The sequence below is a fragment of the Hypanus sabinus genome, chromosome 18 (assembly GCF_030144855.1).
Source record: "Hypanus sabinus isolate sHypSab1 chromosome 18, sHypSab1.hap1, whole genome shotgun sequence".
NCBI lineage: Eukaryota > Metazoa > Chordata > Chondrichthyes > Myliobatiformes > Dasyatidae > Hypanus > Hypanus sabinus.
In genome coordinates, this window is record NC_082723.1 from 24,755,586 (window position 1) to 24,779,447 (window position 23,862).

Genomic DNA, 23,862 nt, shown 5'->3' on the forward strand with positions numbered 1-23,862 from the left:
CCCTTTCCTATTCTGACGTGCCGGTCCATGGCCTCCTTTACTGCCACAATGAGGCCACTCTCAGGCTGGAGGAGTAACACTTCATATTCTGCCTGGGTAGCATCCAACTTGATGGCATAAACAATGAATTCTCTCCTGCCTGTCCCTTCTCCTCACTTGCCCATCACCTCACCTTGGCTCTCCTCCTCCTGCCCTTTCTCCCATGGTCCACTCTCCTCTCCTATCAGGTTCCTTCTTCAGTATTTTACGTCTTCCACTTATCCCCTCCCAGCCTCTCACTTCATCCCCCTTCCCCACCTTCTTATCCTGGCTTCTTCCCCTCCCTTTTCTGTCCTGATGAAGGGTCTTTGCCTGAAACGTTGACTGTTTATTCCTCTCCATAGATGCTGCCTGGCCTGCTGGGTTCATCCAGCATTTTGTGTGTGTTACTCTATAAGAATTCCTCTTCATTGAAATCAGCGTTTTAATGCCAAAAGTCGCAGCTTCCTGTCTTTTTCCCGGAGATGGAGACTAAAACTAATTAGAATTAATCAGCAAGCTCCAAGACGTTGGCCTCAATGCCTCCTATGCAAATGAATCCTCTATTTCCTTACTTGTAGATCCCAGTTAGTTCAGATTGACAACGTCTCCTCCATGGTCTCCACCAGTCCAGGTGTACCACAAGGTGTGAGCTTATCCCCTGCTCTACTCACTTCACAGTTCTGACTGTGTGGCTAAGCACAGTTCCAATACCATATTTAAGCTTGCTGATGACACCACTGTTGTAAGCTGAATCAAAGATGGTGATGAATCAGCATACAGGAGGGAGATTCAAAATCTGGCTGAGTGATGCTGTAACAATAACCTCTTATGGTTATTATTCTATTATAGATTTATTGAGCATGCTCACAGAAAATACAAACGTTTGTAAATCTCAGTGTTGTATATGGTGTACATATATGTACTTTGATAATAAACACTTTGAACTGTCAATTTTTGAACTTTAAAATTCCCACTGAAATTTCTACATATGTTATACCTATTTTATGCAATACTTAAGGTATTTATATAGTTTTAAAATTCAAACACCTTTGGCAGGACAGAGGAGTATTATTGTGGTTAGAATAAGGCTTTATAACACCAGCCATAATATCAAAGTTCAATTCCTGCTGCTGCTCCCTGTAAGGAGTTTGCACGTTCTCCCCGTGGGTTTGCTCCAGGTGCTCTGGTTTCCTCCAACATTCCAAAGATGTACAGTTAGGGTCAGTATGCTACGTTGACACCAAAAGCATGGCGACACTTGCACGCTGCCCAGCGCAATCTTCGCTGACTTGATTTAACACAAATGATTCGTTTCACTACATACTTCAAAGTTTCGATGTGCATGTGATAAATGAAGCTAACCATCAACGGAAGCCAGTGGAAGTAAGCAGCATCATGTTCCAGGACATCAGCATCTCAGAGGATCAATCATGGGCCCAACACGTTGATGCAATCAGAAGGCACACCAGCAGCTCTACTTTGTTAGGGGTTTGAGAAAATTTGATTTGTCACCAAAGTGTAATGAGCTCTTTGGGCCTGTGTGGAGTGTCGGAGGGCATTGGGATCAGAGGTTCTTAGAGCATCTGAATTAGTTAATTGTTGCTTAATGGCAGTTGTTAATCATTTAGAGTTCCTTGTGTTTTTCTCCAGCGACTTGCTCTTTGTAATGCAGTCTCCTGGTGCATTCTGTTTAAACTTGTTAAGTTTATTTTGATAGGCTCAGGGTTTCTGTGTTATGTGGATTATTTAAGTGGATGCCTGATTACCACTAATCACGGGGTCTTAGTTTTGAGAATGTTACTTCTTGTAGTGTCACTCAGCTGAGCCACCCAAGTTCTTTTGCAACTAAATAAACTCTTTCACCGTCTCTACAGTGGAGTCTGTCTTTCCTCTGCACTTGGGTTCCAATATTGCCAATGCACAAAGTCTCTCACAAACATCTGTAGATGAAGAGCAGAGAGTATTCTGACCGGTTACGAGTATGAAGGCTCCAACGCACAAGGTTGCCAGTGGCTGATAGACTCAGCCGGGTCCATTATGAGCACACCCTCCCCACCACTGAGGACATCTTCAATAGATGGTGCCTCAACAAGGTGGAATCCATCATTAAGGACCCTCACCATCAGGGGCCTGCCCTCTTCTCATTCCTACCATCAGAGAGGAGGTACAGGAGCCTGAAGACACGCACTCAACATTTTGGGAACTGCTTCTTCCACTCCGCCATCAGATTTCTGAACAGTCCATGAACCCGTGAACACGACCTCACTGTTTATCTTATTTGCACTGTTTAATTTTATGATTTGTAGTGATTTTATGTCTTGGCACTGTATTGCTGCAAAACAAATTTCATTTCATCTGCATCACTGATAATAAATCTGATTCTGATTCATAAAGGAATAATTTTGAAAACAGAAAGGAAGTTCTGCCAATTACCCCGGTATCGGTTTCAATGGGCTGGCAGTGAATTTAAAATGTTGGTGATTGCTTTGGTTTTCAAATGCAAACTTCACTTATAAACCTTTTATATATACTTATTTTACTGTTTATGCTTCTAATTTGATATATACAGTATCATCATCATTTTGTGCCATGTCATGTGACATAGGTGATCATGGTCTTCCCATGACCATAATTATTCTTGGCCAATTTTTCCACAGAAATGGTTTGTCATTGCCTTCCTCTGGGCAGTGTCTTTACAAGACGGGTGACCCCAGCCATTATCAATACTCTTCAGAGATTGTCTGCCTGGTGTCAGGACTTGTGATATGCACCAGCTGCTCATACGACCATCCGCCACCTCTTCCCATGGCTTCATCTGACCTTGACTGGTGGGGAAGAGGGGCTAAGCAGGTGCCACACCTTGCCCAAGGGTAATCTGCAGGTTAGCTGAGGGAAGAAATGCCTTACATCTCCTTTGGTAGGGGTATACAGTATATATATTTATTACCGATCCATAATTCGTTGAAAGTGTCATCACAGGTAGATAGGATTGTAAAGAGAGTTTTTGGCACACTGGCCTTCATAAATCAAAGTACTGAGTACAGGAGTTGGGATGTTATATTGAAGTACAAGACATTGATGAGGCTACATTTGGAGTATTGTGTCCAATTCTGGTCACCTACCTAAAGGAAAGATGTCAATACGATTGATAAAGTACAGAGAAGATTGACAAGGGTGTTGCTGGGGCTTGATGACCTGAGTTATGGGAAAGGTTGAACAGATTAGGACTTTATTCCCGGGAGAGTAGGAGAATGAGAGGAGATTTGACAGAGGTATACAAAGTTATGAAAGGTATAGATTGGATAAATACAAGCAGGCTTTTTCCGCTGAAGTTGGGTGACACTAGAACTAAAGGTCATGCGTTAAGAGTGAAGGGTGAAATATTTAAGGTGATAATAAGGGGGAGCTTTTTCATTCAGAAGGTGGTGTGAGTGTGGAACAAGCTGTCAGAGGAAGTGATGGATGCGGGTTTGATTTCAATGGAATACTTCTTAAAGGAGAACCTCACAAGATCAAAGCATTTTCAAACACATCACTTTAATGGGGGTGTGTTCTCTAACCTCCATTAAGCATCTTATTTACGACAAATCCAGAAACATGCCATCAATTGGAACACACAAAGGTTATGTTCAATCATATTTAACCAAAAGTTCCTTTTATTTGAGCTTTAATCTGAATAGTTTATCTGGGACTTGGGCAACATTCCAACTAAATTAAAGTACGTTGATGTAGATCTTTATAAAAATAAGTAAATCAAGTGGTTGGCCACGGAAGGACTTTATCTTCCAAAATTCTTCAGAAAAATATTTTTAAAAGCAGATAATGTTATTAGTTCCACAGGGGCGATCTGGCCATGATTTCAGTCCCAGTAATATGCTTCCTTACTGTGGTAAACAGATAAACACAGAGATAATGTAAACTAGTGTTCTGAAACTGGTGCAGTGCATTGGACATTTGTCGTACACTCAATGGCCATTGTACTGGTTACCTCCTGCACCTAATAGAACGGTCACTGAGTGTACGCTCGTGATCTTCTACTGCTGCAGCCTGATCACTTCACACTACTGTCTATAAATTCTGGAGACTATCGTGTATGAAAATCCCAGGAGATCAGCAGTTTCTGAGATACTCAAACCACCCCGTCTGGCTCCAACAATCATTCCACAGTCAAAGTCACTTAGATCACATTTCTTCCCCATTCTGATGTTTGATCTGAACAGCAACTGAACCTCTTGACCGTGTCTGCATGCTTTTATGCATTGAGCTGCTGCCACCTGATTGGCTGATTAGATATTTGCATTAACGAGCAGGTGTACAGGTGTACCTAATAAACTGGCCACTGAGTGCATATTCAAGTTAAGTTTTAAAACATCAAACTTTAAGCATGTTGGAAAAGTGCTACAGCTAAACCAACACAAGAATAAGCAGCCACTTATTTAACATCAGGCCTTTAATAGTAAGGGCTCACTATTTCTTTTGTGTGACAAAGGGCTGAAAGGAATGTTTAAACTGCAGTGAAAATAAAGTAAAGGCTGAATTTGCTGGGGGTTTTACTAATTCCCGCTTTGTGGTACTCACTGTCAAGTGCTGAGGAAGATAGATTCGTACTCACAGGTTAGGTAGGCCATCCTCACTGAGAAAGCACACATTCAAATATAAATAGTATGTACACGTAAAGTAATTTTATATTATGTAGATCCATAAAATGCACACCCATATATGCATATAAAATAATTTATGCATATTTATACACATAAAATATACATATGCATCATTTATAGAAAATATACTGCCTTTATGTTAATGTCCAAGCAAAAGTGAGTTGAATGGTGGAGCTTTGGCCCTGTAGATTACAGCTTTTCAAGTGCTTGTCTGATGAGGGTGTCTCCCTCCAACACTCTTACACAATGAATTCCAGGGCCCTTCTGGTAAATGGTCCTCCCACCCCACCTTCTCTCTTCTCCCATTCCCCATTCTGGATTTCCTCTACTCCTCACCTGTCACCAGTGGCCACTCCTCCTCCCTTTTCTCCCATGGTCCACTCCCCTCTCCTTCCAGATCTCTTCTTCTTCAGCCCTTTACCTCCCTCACCCATCAGCCCCCAGCTTCTCACTTCAACCCTCCTTCTCTCCCACCCACCTACTTCCCCCCTCACCCGGTTTCATCTGTCACCTCTTAGCTTGTACTCCTTCCCCTTCCCCCCCCTTCTTATTCTGGCTTCTTCCCCCTTCCTTTCCTGTCCTGATAAATGGTCTCAGCCCAAAATTATCGACTGTTTATTCTGTTTCATAAAAGCTACCTGAACTGCTGAGTTCCTGAGATAATAAGAGGCATAGATCGAGTCGACAGTCAGAGACTCTTCCCCAGGGCAAAAATGGCTAATACAAGGGGGCATAATTTTATGGTGATTGGAGGAATGTATAGTGGGGGTGTCAGAGGTAAGGTCTTTACCAGAGAGTGGTAAGTGTGTGGAACACCCTGCCCAGCGTGGTGGTAGAGACAGATACATTAGGGGCATTTAAAAGACTCTTAAGAGGGCACATGGATAATAGAAATATAGAAAGCTTTGTAGCACGGAAGGGTTAGATTGATCTTAGAGTTGGTAAAAGAGCAGAACATCTTCATGGGCTGTGCTGTACTGTGATATTATATGTTCTATGTACTAATTTCCTCCAGTAATTTGTGTTTGTTGTTGATGTACATATATAAATATGTATTATATGTACCTGCACACTGGGAGCAAGGCATCCAGCCCTTGCCTGCATCACAGTTCGATTGTGACTGATGAGACTGCAATATCAGCTTCCATTTCTCTCAACCCTCCATTCCTTTCACCCACTTCCTGATCACATGCATTTTAAAATACACTGTCCTACCTCAGTGTACTTATGTTTTGAAGTGATGTGTATGGATGGCAAGTTTTCCACTGTGTCTCAGTATATGTGACAATAGTAAGCCAATGCCAATATGATGCATTCACCGGAATTACGGCAGCACAGCGGTGAGCGTGATGCTATTACAGCTCAGTGCGTTGGAGTTCCAGGTTCATACATCGTTTCTATAAGTGCATCAGTTTCTTCCAGGTGCTCCAGTTTCCTCCCACACTCCAAAGATTAGTGGGCTAATTGGTCATTGTAAGCTGTCCTGTGATTAGGCTTGGATCAGGGAGCTGTGTTACTGGGTGATGCGGCCCGCTGGGACAGAAGGGCTTGTTCCATGCTGTACCTCTGAATAAAATTTAAAAACTAATAATCTGCGTTAATGATGATCAGCATGTTTACTACATACTGTTGGTGTCTGCTGCCCATTTCCACCTGAGGTTTACTTGCAAGGTTTTACCTGGTTCCAAGCAGTTCTGGTTCAGGACAGCCATTGACCCTCAACCATCAGGCTCTTGAACCAGAGAGGATAACTTCACTCATCCCGTCACCAAACTGTTCCCGCAACCTATGGACACACTTTCAAGGACTCTTCATCTCATGCTCTCAATATTTATTGTTTATTTGTTATTATTTTTTTCTTTATCTTTTGTATTAGCACAGTTTGTAATGTCTTACATATTGGATGTCTTCCATCCCATTGGATGTGGTCTTTCATTGATTCTATTGTGTTTCTTGGATTTACTGTGTATGCCCACAAGAAAATGAATCTCGGCATTGTATACTGTGACATATGTGTACTTTGATCATAAATTAACTCAAAGCAAAAGGTTAGATGTTGGATGAGTAGCTCTCAAATCAGTTCATGGCAGTCAGGGAAATATTAGATCTGAGACTAGATGCAGCCTGGAACTCCAGACTACTCTAGACGCAGCCTGGAACTCCAGACTACTCTAGACGCAGCCTGGAACTCCAGACTGTTCTAGACTCAGCCTGGAACTCCAGACTACTCTAGACGCAGCCTGGAACTCCAGACTACTCTAGACTCAGCCTGGAACTCGAGGACTTTGCCGCAGGGTTTGCCGTTCAGTTGCACGCCCCAGAGACCCTGACAGAAGGCTGAGCTTCATTTAGACACTAAGGTTTCAGCAGTGCCGACACCTTTGCCCAGGGAGCTTGTAAGCCAGGACACGTGCAGTCACGTGGCAGAGGCTAATTCCATAGGGACATTGAAGAGACTCTTAGTCAAGCACATGGATGCAGGAAAAATGGAGTGTTATGGTTGAGTTAATGTTTTGAAGCTTTAAAACACTAAACTAGCTTAAAGGAAGACACAGGAGTCTGAAATGTGAGCCTAACTTCATGTTTACATTAACCAAGGCGCGCATGGATCATGTGGTAATGTGATGACATATGCAGTTCATGTATTTATATATATAACCTGCAATGAACCATTCAAACGAACGAGAATGCTTCATCAAAACCATATATTATATATATAATTACTCAAATATTCTGTAACTGGAAAGCATTAGACTGATTTGTGGAGTAGGTTAATATAGGTTGACACAACAATGCAGGCCGAAAGACCTATACTGTGCTATTCCTTTCTATGAAAATAATCTAAGTTTGCCCACACTCACCATATAGCCAATACATTCTAGCCAAGGCAATGTAACATTTATATGTAATGTAGCTTTATTTTTATTACAATACTTAGTCCATGCAGACAATTTTACTCTAATCCTACCCTAAAATATTTATATTCCACATATCCCTATCAACTGTGCCCAAGATTTTACCATGCACCTACATCTCTTATGAGGGGCATAAATAGGGTCAACGCAAGCATGCTATTTTCACTGAGGTTGGGCGCAACTAGAATTAGACGTCATGGGCTAAGGGTGAAAGGTGAAATGGTTAAGGAGAATGTGAGGGGGGATTTCTTCACTCAGAGGGTGGTGAGAGGGTGGAATGAGTTGATGCAGATTCAATTTCAACATTTTAGAGAAAGTCCCTCCCCACAGATCTCCCACCTGGCACTTATCCCTGTGAGCACAAGTGCTACACCTGTCCCTACACCGTCTCTCTTACCACCATTCAGGGCCCCAAACAGTCCTTCCAGGTGAGGCAACACTTCACTTGTGAGTCTGTTGGGTAATCTATTGCATCCGGTGCTCCCGGTGCGGCCTCCTCTACATCGGCGAGACCCGATGCAGATTGGGGGACCGCTTCGTCAAGCACCTCTGCTCCGTCCACAGCAACAGACAGGATCTCCCGGTTGCCAGCCACTTCAACTCTGCTTCACATTCCCATTCAGATATGTCCATACATGGCCTCCTCTGCTGCCATGATGAGGCCAAACTCAGGTTGGAGGAGCAACACCTCATCTACCATCTGGGTAGTCTCCAGCCCCTTGGTATGAAAATCGAATTCTCCAACTTCCGGTTATTCCCTCCCTCTCCCTTCCCCCATCCCACCTTCACTCTGTCTCCTCTTCTAGCTGCCTATCACCTCTCTCATGATTCTGCCTTCTTCTACTACCCATAGACCTTTCCCCTTACAGACAGACATACTTTATTGATCCTGAGGGAAATTGGGTTTCATTACAGTCGCACCAACCAAGAATAGTGAAGAAATATAGCAATATAAAACCATAAGCAATTAAATAATAATAAGTTAATCATGCCCTGTGGAAATAAGTCCAGGACCAGCCTATTGGCTCAGAGTGTCTGACACTCCGAGGGAGGAGTTGTAAAGTTTGATGGCCACAGGTAGGAATGACTTCCTATGACGCTCAGTGTTGCATCTCGGTGGAATGAGTCTCTGGCTGAATGTACTCCTGTGCCTAACCAGTACATTATGGAGTGGATGGGAGTCATTGGCCAAGATGGCATGCAACTTGGATAGCATCCTCTTTTCAGACACCACTGTCAGAGAGTCCATTTCCACCCCCCCAACATCACTAGCCTTACGAATGAGTTTGTTGATTCTGTTGGTGTCTGCTACCCTCAGCCTGCTGCCCCAGCACACAACAGCAAACATGATAGCACTGGCCACCACAGCCTCGTAGAACATCCTCAGCATCAGATGTTAAAGGACCTCAGTCTCCTCAGGAAATAGAGAATTAGATTTCTCAGAATTAGATTCCTTCTTCACCTCTCCTGCCTATCCCCTCCCTGCTTCCCCTCCCCCACCCCTTGATCTTTCCTCTGATTGGTTTTCCACCCTCCCCCCACCCTGCCCCCTCTTCCTTCAGTCCTGGTGAAGGGTCTTGGCCCGAAACGTTGACTGCTCATTTCAACGGATGCTGCTCGACCTGCTGAGTTCATCCAGCTTGTTTGTATGTGTTGATTTGACCACAGCATCGGTAGAGTACTTTGCGTTTAGAGAAAGTTGGATTGCTACATGGATGGGAGGGGCATCGAGAGGCACGGCCCAGATGCAGGTTGATGGGGTGAGGCAGATTGAGAAGAGCATGGACTAGATGGGCCAAAGACCCTGTTGCTGTGCTATGACTCTTCCACAATTCTACACATTTCAGCGGTCAACTAACCTACCAACCTGGTTGCCTCTGGGATGTGCGGGGGAAATAGGAACACCCTGGAGAAAGCATCACATACATCATTGGAAGAACATGCGAACACAGCACAGACAGCATTGGAGATCAGGACTCCAAGGATGTGAGGCAGGAACTCTACCACTGTGTTACTGTAACCTGGTCTCATGCATTCATTATCCTGTGAGCCCCAGCTATGAACAGACAGCATATCAGCGCAATGGTGAGCACAATGCCAGTGGTCAGGGTTCAATTCCCACCGAAGTCTGTAAGGAGTTTGTACATTCTCCTCGTGAACCTGTGGGTTTTCTCTGGGTTCTCTGGTATCCTTACACATTCCAAAGACATACGGGTTAATAGGTTATAAACACAAGACATTCTACAGATGCTGGAAATCAGAGTAACACGCATAAACTGTTGTAGCAACTGAGGAGATCAAACAACGTCAGTGGAAAGGAAAAAAGAATCAACTAATTTTGACCTGAATCGTTGAGTCTTTATTCCTGTCCATGGGTGCTGCTTGACCTGCTGAGTTTCTCCAGCACGGTGTGTGTGTGTGTTATTCGGTTGAGAAAATTGTAAGCAGGTTATTTTGCCGCTGGAGGTGTGGCTACTCTTGCGGGCTGCCCCCAGTACGTACCCATATCGGGGTGGTTGCTGATGCAAACTGCATATTTTGCTGTATGCTTCAATGTGTGTGTGACAGATAAACCTAATCTAATCTAATTTTTCAGTGCAATAGTCATGACACTTCAAAATCTCTTCTTTGACCACTAAACACTTTTGGGACATTCTGTGCCAAGGTGATGTAGTTATTTTTTTGGAGATACAGCATGGAACAGGCCCTCCAAACCATTCTGCCCAACAACCTTAGCCTAACCACAGGACCACTTACAATGATCAATTCACCCACCAGCTGGTACGGTTTTGGACAGCGGGAGGAAACCCACACACAAATTGGAAGGACGTTCAAAATTCCTTACAGAGCCCATCGGAATTCAACTCCGAACTCCTATGCCCCATGCTGCAATAGTGTTGTGCTAACCGCTACACTAACACAGCACCATGTGACAAATAAAGATAATCTAATTTAATCATGCTTGTCTAATCTAATCATCTAATCAACAATCACTAAACTTCAAAAACACTTCATTGACTTAAGCATTTTTGGGAAGTTCTATGGTGCAATGTTTTTGAGAAGTTTTCTATTAATCTTCTTTGGAAAAGTACAGGAACTTTCTGATCTGGATGGGGTTAAGGTCTTGGCACATCTAGCTGAAATTATGAAACATTTCCCATCTGATTTTTTTTCCTTCTTGTCACATACCTTCACTTAAAAGTTTCAGAGGAAACATCTGATTTTCCCTCAACCAACATCAGGCAACAGATGGGAGACTGAGGAAAACAGCACAGTCAAAGGCTCCAGGTCATCATTCCCACAAGTGAAAAGGAATCCTCAGTGGCCACTTTATTAGGTACACCTGTATTGCTGCTCATTAATACAAATACCTAATCAGCCAATCATGTGGCAGCAGCTTAGTGCACAAAAGCATGCAGACATGGTCAAGAGGTTCAGTTGTTGTTCAAAATGGGGGAGGAACTGTGATGTAAGTGACTTTGACCATGGAATGATTGTTGAAGCTGGACAGGGGTGGTTTGAGTATTTCAGACACTGCCGACCTGCTTGGATTATCACACACAACAGTCTCTAAAGTTTACAGAGAATGGTGTGAAAATCAAAAAACAAATCCAGTGAGTGGCAGTTCTGTGGACAAAAACCCCTTATTAATGAGAGAGGTCGGAGGAGAACGGCTAGACTGGTTCAAACTGACAGGAAGGTGACGGTGACTCAAATATCTACACGTTACAACAGTGGTGGGCAGAAAAGCATCTTTGAACACATTGAAGCTTGAAGTGTGTGGGCTACAGCAGTGGAAAACCATGAGCATACACTTAGTGGCCACTTTATTAGGTGCAGGGGGTACCGAGTAAAGTGGCACTCAGTCTAGTTCCATTGTGCCAAATTTTCCCACTTCGCAAAGTGAATTCTGGAGTGAATACTTTTTAAAAAAAAAGATCACCATATGCAACGAAGCACATTCACACAACAATAAATCGGAGGAATCCGAGGGTTGTTTGGCTGAGAATTATGGTTGCGGGTGAAAAGTGATGTGCTAAGCCCTGGGGCTGAGAAAAAATAAAGAGGTTTTAAATGGAATGTATTGCTCATAGCTCCCAGTCATCTCAAATAAATAAATCTTTAGTAATTTCGGCTGTAAATTGCAGTTTAAATTTTTCCTGTCTGTACATTCTGTAAGTTTTGTCATTATTGGCATGAATATAGTCCCCTGCCAAGAATGCTTCATGGTCTTTAAGTATTACATTAAACATCTGCTTCTTCCATCTATGGATCAGATAACATTTTACTCTTGAGATATTTGATTTTATTACCTTCTAGGGAGTGAGCCAAACAAGTGTTCTTATTGATTTGTACATTAAATATATTAGTAATAAAACAACATCTCTGTAAACAAATTGTAAAATCAATAGTAATTGTTACCAAAATATCACAAGTACTTGAATTACAATTAAGGCTATTGTGTCAAGAGCTTTTCTGAACCTTTAAAGTGTCGATATCAGAGGAATGGATGTGCCAACTGGGCTGGCCAACCCAGCCTCAAATTTAATTTTATTATACCAAGGCTTTTATTTCTATCTGAATAAATATATTCAATTCATTAGAAGTGTAACTATGGGCATTCTTCATAAGGACAAGCAAAATTTGTTCAAAGTTCAAATTAAATTTATCCAAGTATGAATGCCATATACAACTTTGAGATTCATTTTGCTTCAGGCCCCCATAGTAAAAGAAAGAAATACAATAGCATTCAAGTAAAACTAACACACTTAACAAAGACCAACAAACCTCCAATGTGCAAAAGAGGACAACTTGTGCAATTAATAAAAATGCACACAATTAATAGTGAACGGTGAGCTACAAAGCACCTGAAAGTGAGTCCACGGTCTGTGAGTGAAGCATTCCATGCCAGTCCAGGAGCCCTACGCTTGTAGGGCAACAACTGCTCCTTAACCTGGACCCAAGATTCCTCCTGTACCTCCCGCCCGATGGTAGTGGCGAGAAGAGAGGGAGGCGATTCAAACACAGGCAAACTGGGCTCAGGTTGGAGGCGGGGAGGGGAACGTCTTGACTGCCACAGGGTAGTGAGGCTGAACACTGGTACGTTTGCTCCTCTCGGGCATCGACCCCTTTAATAAGGCTTGCCGTCCAGCCCGACGATGGTGACCCTCATTCGCTTCAAGGAGCCGCACCTGCATTCCTGAGGGTCAAGAAAGTCATTCATGTTACTCTTTCCTGTATCCTTATGTACTTGGTAAATTTTCAGCAAGAGAATCATTGACCAAATTATCACTGCCCTATCTGCCTTGGGGTTTTGTTGTGTGAAATTAAACTTGATGTTTACATAGAGTACAAATTGCTACCTCATACGAGTGTGTGTTACATGCTTTTTGTTGAGACGAGGCTGAACCTTAGTTACTTGCCTTAAATCATTAGTTGTGTCTGACATTAATCTCTTGGAATGAAAGTTTGAATGACACCTGTCACATGGAGTAAGGACACATGTACAATGTAAAGGCAAGGGACTGTTCAGAATGTACATTTCACTGTGAATAGCCAGACACTGCCACTTCAACCATGAGATTGTCTCACTAATACTGTCTGGGATGGATCAGAACCGCGCAGAGGATTGTCATCTTGTCACCCTGTCGTGGTGAGGAGGCGTGTGAGTTCCGGAGATTCCGAGAGCGATGTCAGCTGGAGCTTAGCTCCTGGTAAGGGCACCCATGGCGGTAGGACCAAGAGGGAGATTGCAGACGAAGAGCACAAGCCAAGGCCTCAACGACGGAGCTGGCGGAAGATGATGACGCATCACAGCGACAGTGAAGGGTCCCCAGTCGTCTTGCCCTCCATGCCACCGGACCCTGGCCCAATCTGTCAAGGACCCTGTGCATCGGCCTCCCCACATTCAACAACATCACACACAGGAGCTTTTCATTAAGGGAGTGACCCCTCAGGAGAACATCATACTCAACTCGAGTGATTTCACTACCACTGACGCTTTGGAAACAGCAGCTGAAAGTTGCCAACTCTTAGCTCTATCACGGGCGCTAGCCTCACCTCTATCGAGGACGTCTTCAAAAAGCGATGCCACCCATCTACCGCTAAGGACCCCCATCACTCAGGACATTCCCTTTTCTCATTAAACCATCAGAGAGCATGTGCAGGAGCATGAAGACGCACATTTAACGTTCTAGAAACAGCTTCTTCCTGTAAGACGTGATTTCCAAATGGACAACAAACCAACCCATGAACACTGTCTCATTAGTTTTGCTCTCTTTTTGCAATACTGATTTAATTTATCTTAATATGTGCTCAATGGCCACTTTATTAGGTACAGGAAATATCTAATAAGGTGGGCACTGAGTGTATGTTTGTGGTCTTCTGCTGCTGGAGCCCATCCACTTCAAAGTTCAATAGGTTGTGCATTCAGAGATGCTCTTCTACACATCACTGTTGTAACTCTCGGGAGACTTTTGTGTGTGAACCCCACCCCCCCCAACACCCAGGAGATCAGCAGTTTCTGAGATACTCAAACCACCCCATCTGGCACCAACAATCATTCCACGGTCAAAGTCATTTAGATCACCTTTCTTCCCCATTGTGACTTTTGTTCTGAACAACTGAACCTCTTGACTATGTCTACATGCCTTTGTGCATTGAGCTGCTGCTGCATGATTGACTGATTAGAAATTTGCGCTAAAGGGTTGATATACTGGTGTACCTAATAAACTGGCCACTGGCTATATACTTATTGTAACTTACAGTATTTTTATATATAGCTCTGTACTGCTGCTGCAAAACATCACATTTCACAACACATGAGTGATATTAAACCTGGTTCTGCTTCTGATTGGATTCTTCAGCCACCATGAGAATCCTTATAAACACTTCTGTTCTGAAGATGGGTCTTCCAACTGATATGTTAGCTCTATTAATCAGAACAGACTTACAAGGATGCTGCCACAACTTGAAGGGCTGAATTATAGCAAGAGATTGGACAGGCTAGGACTTTACTCCTTGGAGCATAAGAGACTGAGAGCTGACCTCATGGAAGTGTTCATATTTGAAACCAGGAGAGGCAGACGGTGAACGTGCACAATTGTTTTCCCCTGGGTTGGGGGAGTTGAGGACTTGAGGGCATGGGTTTAGGATTAGAGGGGAAACCTTTAATAGGAACTTGATAGGTAACTATTTAGCTCAGACCTTTGACTAGCTCAGGCTCTGGACCTCTACTCACTGGAATTCAGAAGAATAAGGGGTGGCCACTTTGTAACCTATCAACTGTTGAAAGGCTTTGATAGAGTGGATGTGGAGAAGACGCTTCCTATGGTGGGGGAGTCTAAGACCAGAGGACACAACCTCATAATAGAGGGGTGTCCATTGAGAACAGAGATGAGGAAGAATTCCTTTACGGGGAGTGGTGAATCTATGGAATTCATTGTTTCAGGCAGCTGTGGAGGCCAAGTCATTGGGTGTATTTAAGGCAGAAGTTGATAGATTCTTGATTAGTCTGGGATGAAGGGATATGAGGAGAAGGCAGGAGATTGGGGCTGAAAGGGAACATGGATCAGCCGTGATGAAATGGTGGAACAGACTCAATGGAGCAAATGGCGTAATTCTGCTTCTTTATTATGGTTTTGTGGTATGTATGTGGAATAAGCTGCAAGGACAAGTAGCTGAGGCAAGTCCAATTACCTTTAAAAGACAGTTGGACAGGTAATGGATTGGAAAGGTTTGTTATAGGCCAAATGTTGAAACATGGGACTATCTTGGGATAGCATCTTGACCAGCATGAACCAGATAGGCAGAAGGACCTGCTTCAAAGCTTTGTTTATCTTTTTTGCAGAGGGGTGTAGATAGGGTAAATGCAAGCAGACTTGTTCCACTGAGGTTGTGCGAGACTAGAGCAGGTTAAGAGTGAAAAGTGAAATATTTAAGGGGAACCTGAGGGCGCACTTTTCCACTCAGAGTGTGGAATGAGTTGACAGTGGAAGTGGTGGACGAGGGTTCAACATGCAACATTTGAGAAGTTTGCATCGGTACATGGATGGGAGGGATATGGAGGTGTGGATCAATGGGACTAGGCAGAACAACATTTCAGCATGGACTAGATGGAATGAAGGGCCTGTTTCTGTTCTGTAGGGCTCTTTGACTCTACGACTCTGTAACAGAGCTTGGATAGTGTTGGACCGGCTGGTGTTGACAATTGGTGTTCACAGCTTTCTCAACCTGTGATACATCAGTGTAGTGAACCGAGGAGACAGCAGTTGCTCATTGCAATCAGAACAAATCTACTGAGACAATCCAAACCTAATAAATGCAAGTGAGATGGACAAAAACCTGGGCATCTTTCCCAATCAACACACAATATATGTGTGTGATTATTAATTACAGGCTTTCTCCAGAATATTTCATTGCTGAAGCGTGTCTACAAAGAGTTGAAGTTCGAAAGGAGACGAGCTTTATTTGTCTCATGTACATCGAAGCATACAGTGATCGGTGTCATTTCCATCAGGGTCATATCAGCGAGGAGTGTGCGGACAGCCTGCAAGTGTCACCACATTCCTGTATCAACCTGGCATGCCCACAACTCAGTAACCTTAACCCATACAGTTTTGGAATGTGGGAATGAATATATAAACTTCTTACAGATGGTGGAGGGAACTGAACCCCAAATGTTGATTGCCGATGCTGAAACAGTTGTTTCGCTCACTGCTACGGTACCCTGCAGTTGTACTGTCACATGGAGAATGTGCTGACTCCTCACAGACAATACTGATCACTGGTCACTGTGCGAACCGCTGTGCTACCATCTTTTTGACAGAACTACTACTTCTCTACATTGAGAGCACAGAACGTTACAAAGCAAAAACATTATTTCTTGCTATAAATAACATCTGCACAGTTCTATGGTCCATCTCCTATCAGATTCCTTGTCTAACCCTTGACCTTTCCCACCACCTATCACCTTCCAGCTTCTCCTCCTCCCACCTTTTTATTCTGGCATCTTGCCCCTTCTTGCTCAATCCAGAGGAAGGATTTCGGCCTGAAACATCGACCATTTTTCATTTCCATAGATGCTGCCTGACCTGTTGAGTTCATCCAGCATTTTCCATGTGTTGCTCTGGTTGTAACAACTGTTGCTGACGGCTGCACCGAGTGTGGAATCACTGTAGGGCCAGTGTGTGATATCTATATAAAGGGCTGTACTCACCCCCAAAGGCTTGTTCCCCACCATTCAGAAAGACAAGGGGGGTTGACACATGGGACTCTGTCTCCATCTGCACCAGGTTTATCATCACTGACACATGTCATGAAATTTGTTGCTTTGTGGCAGCAATACAGTGCAATTGATAAAGAATTACCATAGGTTACAATAATAAAGAGAGAGATAGATGAATAAACAAACAGGTAAATAGATAGATAATGCAAAGGAGGAAAATGAGAAAGTATTTATAAGTTCATGAAATCTAACAGTGAAGGGGTTGAAACTGTTCCTAAAATTAGCCTAAGTTCCAGTTCAAGTTTTATTGTCATCTGACTTGTACATATACATATTCAACAAAACAATGCTCTTCCAGACCAAGGTGCATTCACAAAACATGTATCACACGCTGTACAAAAAACAAAATATTACCATAAATCATTTAATAAAATACAATTCAAAATGCAGTGCAGGTAAATGGTGAGCGGTAAACAGCTCACATTCTAAGTGATGAGACCCCGATGATGGCCGAGCACTCATTAGACTCACTGCCTGAGTGTGGAGCTTTAGGCTCCTGTACCTCCCCCCCTATAGTAAGTAGTAATAAGGAGAGGGCATATCCTGGGTGGTGAGAGCCCTTCATGATGGATACTGCCTTCTTGAATAACTTCCTTATTCATCCAATTCTGTATCTTGTCGACGTCCCCTGATTTAATCACCAAACCATGTCTGCCAATGTCCAGAGTTCCTTCCCAAACCCCTCTGCCACTCCACCACTCCCCCCTCCCATAAACACTTTACAGACTTCACCCCCTTGTCCAAGCAAGCAGACCTAACATCTTTATATGTTGCATCTTCATATATGTGGCAACGCTTGTGGGATGCTTCCTTGGGTGTGTTGATTGTTAATGCATTTTGCTGTTTGTTTTGATGTACATGTGATAAATAAATTTGATTCTTGAATTTCCGTCTCAAATGTCATTTGCAAACCCCTTCCATGAAGCACCTTGAGACTTTTCACAGCAGCAAAGACCCAATAAAATTACAAATGGTTCTGAGTGAACTTGCTGGGATTAAGTTGATGTTTGAAATCAAATTTGGATGAGAATTTCCTTTCGATCTTCCCCATGCCCTTGTAAAAAGGATGCTTCCTGATTTCCTTTTTAAGTTGGTTTTCGAGAATTTACAACTCATTTTATCAGAGATAGTGCAGAGGATTCTCCTCTAGGGGTAACTATGAGTTGAACATTCAGGTAGAATCAATTTGAGCAAAGCCAAACAGTGCTCTCCTTAATAAACAAATGTTACTGTCATTTGGCTTGGCTCCATAATACAGGAACACAGGAGTATTTTATAGTGGCTGTAGTGCATTTATAAATTGGAAATACATTGCCAGAATTTATTCCCAGGTAACATCATCAGGGAACTCCACCACATCAGGAAGAAGATAAAAGGGCCTCAGGACTCAATAATCAGGCATCAGGACCAGCAAGAGTTATTACCCCTCAACCATCAGGCTCTTGAACCAGTGGGGGTAACTTCACTCAATGTCACTTGCCCCATCACTGAAATATTCCCACAACCAATGGACTTACTTCCAAGGACTCTTCACCTTGTGTTCTCAATGTTTATTGCTTATTTATTTATTTATTATTGTTATTTCTACTTTTTGCATTTGCACAGTTTGTTGTCTTTTGCATGCAAGTTGAACACCCTAGTTGTTGTGGTCTTTCATTGATCCTGTTATGGTTATTATTCGATAGATTTATTGAGTATGTTCACAAGAAAATGAAACGCAGGGTTGTATATGGTGATATATATGTACTTTGACAATAAAATTTACTTTGAGCTTTGAATATGAAATGTCAACACCAGGTTACATGTGTAAGATCAGAAACATGGAACAAAAGTGGGTTGTAACAGCCCATGTCAGATCTCTTTCATAAAAACCAAATTTGTGCAGTCTGGAGATGCACCAACTCCATCATGGATGGTCCCATGCCCGGCTGTGAAAGCTGAATGGTTGGGTGTGGGGCTAGCAATGCAACCCTGTAAAAATCCAGAGCTACAGAGATGGCAACAGAAGCTCCAAGCACCTCATACAGTATCTGGGAGAGGAAGGATATAAGACGACTCATGAAGTGGAAGCCACAGAGCTGATCCACCCTCAGCCCTGGACAGAGGACTCTGGCAAACTGCTGTTGGCGACCTATGCCCCAGGAGACAGACAGACATACTTTATTGATCCCGAGGGAAATTGGGTTTCATTACAGCCGCACCAACCAAGAATAGTGTAAGAATATAGCAATACAAAACCATAAATAATTAAATAATAATAAGTTAATCATGCCAAGCGGAAATAAGTCCAGGACCAGCCTATTGGCTCAGGGTGTCTGACACTCCAGGGAGGAGTTGTAAAGTTTGATGGCCACAGGCAGGAATGACTTCCTATGACACTCAGTGTTGCATCTTGGTGGAATGAGTCTCTGGCTGAACGTACTCCTGTGCCTAACCAGTACATTATGGAGTGGGTGGGAGACATTGTCCAAGATGGCATGCAACTTGGACAGCATCCTCTTTTCAGACACCACCGTCAGAGAGTCCAGTTCCACCCCCACACCATCACTGGCCTTGTGAATGAGTCTGTTGATTCTGTTGGTGTCTGCTACCCTCAGCCTGCTGCCCCAACACACAACAGCAAATGTGATAGCACTGGCCACCACAGACTCGTAGAACATCCTCAGCATCGTCCAGCAGATGTTAGAGGACCTCAATCTGCTCAGGAAATAGAGGCGGCTCTGACCCTTCTTGTAGACAGCCTCAGTGTTCTTTGACCAGTCCAGTTTACTGTCAATTCATATCCCAGGTATTTGTATTCCTCCACCATGTCCACTCTGATTTGTGACTGATAGTATATCTGTCATGATCCTAACTGAAGAGCAGCAAGCATCCAAGGGGTGATGGGCTTAAGAAGAAGAGATGCAGCCATTGTGCACTTGATGCCAACTAAACCCATGCATGCTGAGATTTTTTCTAAGTGTCCGCCTTTGGGTCACTTTGCCATCCGTGATATGAGACAGTCAGTGGCTGCAGTTGTGATCAAGTCAATTACAAATAGATAAATTTCTATGAAGGCCACCAAGCTTGGGCAAACCCTGAGACCAACACTAAAATATTTTAGAAAAAATGGAAGTAATGTTATTGCTAGCACACTTTGCCTTACAGAGAATAAACTGCTGGGAGCAGAGAAAGGTGGCAGACAAAAGCAGTAGGAGCTCACAGTACCCACTCACTGAATAATCAAGAGTTTAAGCATCAAGAACTAACTTAAGGGTACACCTGTGATTTTGGCTCCAGGAAAGGTTTTGGTACCATACCGACAAGGAACTTGGACAACTCATCCGGAGAACTGAGCTCAAACATCAACATGGCAGCTGTGATATTGTAACAAGAGATCTACGGATAGAGGCAAACCCAGGTGCAGAGTTAGGTCTAGAGTCGACTCGGACTCTGGACTAAACAAGATGACACCAATGAAATCAAAAGGCAATGCCACAAACAGCAGTACGAGAAGTGGAACTCCTACAATTGAATACTGAGTGTGCAGCACAAGGCCATTAAGTACAGACTTTTTATGAAGGAATGTGGTGGGCAATAATTGGCAGTCTGAGTCTTAAAGGGACAGCTGCAGCTCACCAAACTCTTGGGAATTGGAGTCCGAAACTTGGAAGCTTGCCACTGTTCAGTTATCAGAATCAGAATCAGACTTTCATCGCCAAGTACCTGTGCAAATACAAGGAATTTACTTCCGGCAGATGTTGTCTCTCTGCTCATAACAATAATAACGATAAATATAAATGAAAATATAGATTATACATACAGGTAGTGCAATCCAAGTAATAGTTAGCTGAGTAATAAGTAATAAGTAACTGTTCAGCAAAGTGACCGCAGTAGGGAAAAAACTTCACCAGTGCCTATTAGTCTTAGTCTGGAGGGATCTGAAGCGCCTACCAGACGGAAGCAGTTCAAACAGTCCGTGCGCAGGATGGGAGGAGTCCTTTATAATGTTTATGATGATCACGACAGATATACTATCAGTCTAGGTACTGTATGTAACAGTTACTTGTACGTTGTGTTTTGCAGGATTGCTTTTGTATTTATATTTATTGTATTTTTTGTTTCTTTACACTTATTGTGTTTTTAATGCTGCATCAGATCTTGAGTAGCAATCATTTCATTCTCCTTTACACTCTTATACTGAAGAGCAATCTTGAATGGCATTTAACAAATGGTATTTCTTTGAACATAAATGGCATTAATGGTACAATTGGTATTTGGAAATGATACGGCGTTTATTTCCTGGGGCTGGCTGTGTGTGTGAGTGGGAGGGAGGAATGGGAAAGAGGCTTGACTTGGGGTGTCGTTGTTGCTGACAATGGAACGTCTGGTGACAATCGGCGATGACGCATCACTGTACGTCACGGAAACAGCACTGTGGCGGGCAAGGGGATTCTACAGCAGGTGGTCAAAACTGTCCGTCAGCATCACTGGAACCAGCCTACCCACTGTCAAAGTTCAAAGTAAGTTTATTATCAAAATACATATATTTCACCACAAACAACCCTGAGATTCACTTACATGTGGGTATACTCAATAAATACACAATAGAATAATAACCATTATAGAATCAATGAAAGACAACAAACTGTGCAAATACAAAATGAAAGAAAGAATAAATAAATAAATAAATAAATAAATAAATGGATGAATGAATGAATGAATGAATGAATGAATGAATGAATGAATAAATAAATAAACAATGAATACTGAGAACGTGTGATGAAGTGTCCTTGAAAGTGAGTCCATAGGTTATGGGAATATTTCAGTGATGGAACAAGTGACATTGAGTGAAGTTATCCCCTTTGGTTCAAGACTCTGATGTTTGAGGGGTAATAACTGTTTCTGAAGCAGGGGGTGAGAGTCCTGAAGCTCCTTCACATTCTTCCTGCTGGCAGCAGTGAGGAGACCTGGGTGGTGGGGGTCCCTGATGATGGATGCTGCTTTCCTGCATCAACACTCCGTGTAGATGTGTTCAATGGTGAGGAGGGCTTTCAAATAGTGGACTGGGCCATATCTATTACTCTTTGAAGGATTTTCCATTCGAGGGCATTGGTGTTTCCGTACAAGGCTGTGACGCAGGCAGTAAATATACTCTCCACCACACCTCTATTGAAATTTGCCTCAGTTTTGGATGTTGTACTGAATCTTCACAAATTCCTAAGGAAGTAGAGATACTGTCATACCTTCTTTGTAATTGCACTTACACGCTGGGACCAGGACAGATCTTCTGTAATAATAACATGGAGGAATTTAAAGTTGCTGACCCTCTCCACCTCTGACCCCCCAGTAAGGACTGGTTCATGGACCTCCGGTTTCCTCCCCCTGAAGGCAATAATCTGCTCCTTGGTCTTGCTGACATTGAGTGAGAGGTTGTTGTTGTGGCATCACTCAGCCAGATTTTCAATCTCCCTCCTGTATGCTGATTTGTCACCACCTTTGATTCAGCTTACAATAGTGGTGTCACCAGCAAATTTGAATATGGCATTAGAGTTGTGCTTAACCTCACTGTCATAAGTGTAAAATGAGTAGAGCAGGAGTCTCAGCACACAGCCCTGTGGTGCACCTGTGCTGATGGAGATTGTGGAGGAGATGTTGCTGCCAATCCAAAGTGACTGGGTTCTGCAAGTGAGAAAATTGAGGATCAGATTGCACAAGGAGATATTGAGGCCAAGATCCTAAAGCTTTATTAATTAGTTCTGAGGGATGTTAGTATTGGATGCTGAGCTCTATGACCCTTTGCTGTCCAGCTGTAGCAGGACTGAGTGAAGAGCCAGTGAGATAACATCTGCTTTGGACTTGTGAGCTGGTAAAGCAAATTGGAGTGGATCCAAGTTGCTTCTCAGCCAGGAGTTGATATATTTCATGACCAACCTCTCAAAACACTTCACCAACCACAGGGGCTGAGAGACCCAACATTGCTGGAGGTAATTTGTTGGCAGGGGAAGAAGGCCCAACAAATGGAGGGTACCCCTTTGTATATGAGCACAGAAACACACCTGGCATTACCCCATCCGTGGAGACATGCCTCAAAGCTAAGAGAAAGCAACCAGGATCAAGGCACAAGATCAAGTGGCCAAAGGCGAATGAAATGGCTGAATGGAAGAAGCTGGACGTGGAATCCAGCAGGTTCCTAGAGCATGAACTACATAGACGAGTGGAAGACAAGCTTAACTATTTGGAGGCTTCCTCTATGAGGCATGTAGAAATAGTCAGAGGCTTTTTCCCAGGGCTGAAATGGTTGCCACATTAGAACACAGGTTTAAGGTGCTGGGGAGTAGGTACAGAGGAGAGTGGTGAGTGCACGGAATGGGCTGCTGGCAACGGTGATGAAGGCAGATATGAAAGGGACTTTTAAGTGGCTTTTAGATAGGTACATAGAGCTTAGTAAAATAGAGGGTTATAGGTAAGCCTAGTAATTTCTAAGGTAGGGACATGTTTGGCACAACTTTGTGGGCCAAAGGGCCTGTAATGTGCTGTAGGTTTTCTATGTTTCTAAATAGATTTGGTGAAGCTGACGTCAAGGGAGTTGCTGCTCCAAGAGAGAAGGGAAGAAGGGAGAAGGACATGGAGCAGCTTGTATGAAAGTGGCAACAGCTGTGGAAGAACTGAAAGAAAGCAACACAGGAGGAGAAGGTGAGCTTGAAGCTTTTGTGGAACAAAGAGAAGCAGAAGCTGGCCATGCTGTAAAGGGCTGAGCACGTTTGTAAGTGCAGGAGAAAGAAGGGGGGAGAGAGAGAGCGTGCCAGCTTGCCTGACAGCTGTTGGACGATAAAAAAAGAGTGGGAAGCGTGAAACTGTCAAAGAGAAGCTGGAGCAGTACTGCTGTACAGTGATCTAGCAAGGAAAACTTACCTTGGATCACCAGGGAACCCCATCCTATTTGGCACCTCCCCCCCAACAAATAAAGTCAGAGAAGTCATCAAGAAGGCAAGGTCAG